The 4,978-nt window shown below is 39.3% G+C and overlaps 1 pseudogene; it reads right to left on the reverse strand.

The window, feature by feature from the left end:
• Positions 1–451: 451 nt before the first annotated feature.
• On the reverse strand, positions 452–1,614 carry LOC125282651 (olfactory receptor 4F6-like; annotated as a pseudogene).
• Positions 1,615–4,978: the final 3,364 nt, after the last annotated feature.

Below are 4,978 nucleotides of genomic sequence, written 5' to 3' on the forward strand. Positions count from 1 at the left end.
ATTACAGTTTGACTTTTCACTCTGCCCAATCCACCTCTTACCTTTCTCTGCCACCACTAGTGATCCCTATAAAATATCCTGCATGCCAAAACTTTATATATATATATATATATATATATATATATATATATATATATATATATATATATATATAATGGACTGCTTGGACAATCACAAAGGTTTAGAGACAACAGTAAGAGTGAGGGTGGGGTTGAACAGTAAGTTTTCTCTCCTACATGAGGCCCCTCCTTCAAAACTGGAAAAGGTAGATGTTTTATTTAATGCATAGAAACCGACACAGAGAGCCAAGAGAAATGAAAAGAGGAATGTGTTCTAAACAAAAGAACAAAATAAGACTCAGAAAGGTGGTCCCTTCTTCTAGAGGATTGGCTTTTAGGAAGAGAAAATTAATCAATTGTCAGTTGGAAATGTTGTGTTTCAATAAAGCCATTTAGTGCTTTTTTCTAAAACCCATAAGCTGACTGAACACTCTCCTCTTTGCCGTCTTCATCTCTCTGTTCCTCTATAGGTGTATATATGACTGGATTTAGAAAAGGAGTTAAAACTGCATCAAATCTGGCTATAAATTTATCCAGATGTGTTGAAGGAGAGGGCCACATGTGGAAAAAATTCAGTGGACCAAAGAATAAAATCACCACAATAGGGGCGCCTGGGTAGCGCAGTCGTTAAAGCGTCTGCCTTCGGCTCAGGGCGTGATCCTGGCGTACCGGGATCGAGTCCCACATCAGGCTCCTCTGCTGTGAGCCTGCTTCTTCCTCTCCCACTCTCCCTGCTGTGTTCCCTCTCTCGCTGGCTGTCTCTCTCTGTCAAATAAATAAATAAAAAAATCTTTAAAAAAAAAAAAATCACCACAATAATATGAGCTGACAGAGTAAAAGGAGCCTTGGATGAACTACCTGAGGAGTGTTCCTGAGGAGTGGCTAGGATGAAGGTATAGGAGAGGATGAGCAAGAAGAAAGCAGCCAAGGAAATGAGCTCACTATTAGCAGTGACCATGAACACCAGTTTATAAGTATCTGCACCGGCAAATTTGATTAGCCAAGGTATGTCACAGTAAAAGCTATCTAATAATACATTAGAGCTACAGAGGGGCAAGCTTACCACAAAAGCCAATTGGGCCAATATGTGAATGAGACCAATGGTCCAGACAACCACTAAAATCAAAATGAATATTCAGGGGTTCATGATGGTCAGGTAGTAGAGAGGCTTCCATATGGCCATATATCTGTCAAAGGCCATGGCAATGATAGTACATCTCATTGTTTCCAACAGCATAGCAAAAGAAGATCTGAGCTAGATAGCCCCCAAAGGAGAGGACTTTCTGCTTCCTGAAAAGATCACAAAGCATCTTGGGTGCTGCAGTGGAGCAAAATATCAGGTCAATGATGGAGAAATTGGCTAACAGAAAATATGCGGGGGCGGGGGGGTGGTATAAGGGTCAGAAGTCACAGTGACCCCTACTAAAAGGTTTCCCATCATCCTAGACATATATAAAAGATAAGAAAAGCAAAAAAGAAGGAGCTGGATCTCCCAGGAATTGGAGAGTCCCAGGAACACAAACTCAGGTACCCCGGGGTGATTGGCCCCATCCATTGGCTCATTTGGTAGGTTCATGTTCCTGACATCTAAAGAAAAAAAAGTGATAGAATTCAAATTAATACTATTACATTAATACACTCTATGGAAAAAGTATATAAAATTTGGAAGTCAAATATTACCTGAGCATTTCACAAAAATCAAATAACATCCTTTTGGCCACTATTACTGTAGTTACATATGATGGTAACTGAGTTGCCAAGTGCCTTGCTAACACAAGGAATGGTGCCTAGGAAAATTTATTTAAGTGACAAGTCTTTCACATCCCATGTAAATTATTTTTTCTGATCACTTTTTGGGAGTAGCAGCTAACTCAAATTTAGGTATTTAAGCAAGTGGGAGTTTTGATAGTATAAAAAGCCAAATAAATTTGGAACATCTGGTCCTGTCCAAATATAATGAGCCTCAATGAGGTACATCAGAAAGAAGAATTGGACAAGGAAATTCCTCAATAGAAAGAAGGATTCACTTGAACCACTTTCACATTTAAGAAAAAAATGACATCGGAGAGAATAACAGAGTGGACCACTGTTCATGTTGGTGGTCAAGTTAGCGAAGATCTAATGGGTGAGGAGGAGCAAGCATGGGGGACAGAGTGGCGTGGAGAATGCTTCTCCCAGAATGAATAGCAGACAAGTCCTGGAAGCAGGAGAGAGCCATGCCTTTTACCCTTCAAATCTGCTCAAAGATTTCCTTTTCCAGAAGCCTCTCAGTATTGATCCCCAGCATATATTGATGATTCCATATATTTTTGGCGTTTTCAGGTACTGAACCAAGCAACCCAGAAAGAAAATGTGCATAAAAATAAAATCAGTGATTTATCTAAATCCATTTCAAGTTAATTTCTGTGAATGGTGTAAGACAGAGGCCTAGTTTCATTCTTTTGCATGTGAATATCCAACTATCCAGCACTATTTATTGAAGAGAATGTCTTCTCCAGTGAGTAAAATGTTAGTGGTAGAACCTAAGTGGTGGGTAGGCAGGTATTCACCGTAAAATTGTTTCATCTTTGCAGTATGTTTGAAATACTTTCAAAATAAAATATTGCAGAAGGAAGGGAGGAACATATCTAATAAAATGATGATGTTCTACCAAAAAATGGCATGCAAAGTACAATCTCCAAAATCTCCTAAAGCCATTTGAGGGGGAAGGGGGGGGAGTCCATTCGATTGGAAGTCTCTTAAAAGCCAGGATCTAAACATGGAGTTTATTCATTCAATCTATTTTTTGACCATTACCCATGTGCTAGTTCCTAGACAAGGAATTTGGAGCCCAAAGAAGAGACACACACATGCAAACAAAGCAATTTAATCCAATCTGGATAACAGCAATACTATAATTCATGTTCTTTTTTTTTTTTTAAAGATTTTATTTACTTATCTGACAGAGATAGAGACAGCCAGCGAGAGGGGGAACACAAGTAGGGGGAGTGGGAGAGGAAGAAGCAGGCTCATAGCAGAGGAGCCTGATGTGGGGCTCGATCCCACAACACCGGGATCACGCCCTGAGCCGAAGGCAGACGCTTAACCGCTGTGCCACCCAGGCGCCCCTATAATTCATGTTCTATGCAGTGGGTAGTAACATAGAAGAAAGAAGCCCTAAATCTACCTGGAGAAATCTGGGCAGACTTCCCAGGGAAAGTAGCATTTGAGTAGAGACTTAAAGAGTTTGAGAGAGGAATGAATGGGAGGTGAGGGTTTAGGGTGCCTGGGAAGACATTCCAGGAAGAATTCCAGGAGGAATGCAGAATGTGTCATGGCATGTTTGGCATGTTTGAGAAACTATAGTCATTTAGTACTAATGGAACATTACATACAGGGTGGAGAGTGGTAGGAGAAGAGACAGAGAGCTTTTTAAAAATATTGTGCCCACCCCAGACCAATTAAATCAGAATCTTTGAGAGATGGGCCAAGAGTCTATAAACATTTTTTGAAAGTACATCAGGTCATTCTAAGCCACAGCTACTGTGGAAAACCACTGCTCTACCCTATGCTTCTCTTTGTACTCCCATAGAATCTTGTGCATCCCTTTTTCTTTCTTTCTTTCTTTCTTTCTTTCTTTCTTTCTTTCTTTCTTTCTTTCTTTCTTTCTTCTTTTTCTTTCTTTCTTTCTTTCTTCTTTTTTTAGGGGGGGGCAGAAGTAGTGGAGAGAGGGAGAGAGAGAATCCCAAGGAAGTTCCAGCACAGAGTCCATGTGGGGCTCAAGCTGACAACCCTGAGATCGTGACCTGAGCCAAAATCAAGAGTCGGACTCTCAACCCACTGAGCCACCCAAGTGCCCCCTTTGTGCATCCCTTTATCACTATACTTACCTCATAACATGGAAACTATTTCTCTGTATCTCACAGAAAAGAGGTTCCTCAATGGCAGGGATGCTTTCTTATTTTTCTCTTTATCTCCAGTGCCTTGCACACTTTCTGGGACTTAGTAAATACTTGTAAGTATTGTTAAACTGAGCAAAACTAAAATAGGATAAAATTAGACCAAAGCTCAAATATTAACCTCTCTCAGCATCTCCCCAAAGGCCCTTCATATCCATGACCCACAAACTCCCTTTCCTTCACCTGTGATGACAGATAGCATATGCTTTATGAAATACGCCTAGTCAGCTACGTGATACATTATCCTTAAGCCCTAGAGCAGTCTGAAGCAGAACAATTGCAAACCATGTAATCATCTATTAGATTTTAGGTGGGAAAAATTGTATATTAGTTAATAAAATCTTAATTTTTAAAATAAATGATACTTTGAAAATTCAAAATCTCACAGAATGACTTGATAAAAGAAAAATTATCAACTAATATTTTTAATTTTAAATAAGTTTTAATTGTATAGAAAGCACATGAGTCTATTCTCATTTTAAAAGTTAGAACACCACAGACAAAGCCTTTTGTTCATAACCCTTAATCCAGGACCCCTGCCCTCTTCTCTAGGGGTAAATGACATGTGGTATGTATTCTTCCAGAACTTCTTTATGCTTTACATTTATATCTATTCACCTGTATAAATACATATTATTTGAGTTAATTTCTTTTTTAGATATTTTTATAGATATTTCAGGGTATTGATCAAAGTCCAGACAGGAAGAGATGTCACATTCAAATGGGTGATTGAAGAGAGTTGACTACAGAAATTGTATACAGGAGTTTAGGCAGCCAACAAAGCCAACTTTTGTTGGTTATAGGAGCCAACAAAAGACTGTAAAGTCACCTAGGGCTTGCAAGAAAAGTGACCTTTTATCATTTCTAGGGGTACAGAAGGTGAGGAAGGAATGGTTTCTAAGACCACAAGTAAAATCTGTACGTGGAGAAGAAGGTGACCCAATAGGAGCTGTGAAAATAACACAATTGCTTCCGTAACTT

This window comes from Ursus arctos, unplaced genomic scaffold, assembly GCF_023065955.2.
Source record: "Ursus arctos isolate Adak ecotype North America unplaced genomic scaffold, UrsArc2.0 scaffold_21, whole genome shotgun sequence".
NCBI classification, from domain to species: Eukaryota; Metazoa; Chordata; class Mammalia; order Carnivora; family Ursidae; genus Ursus; species Ursus arctos.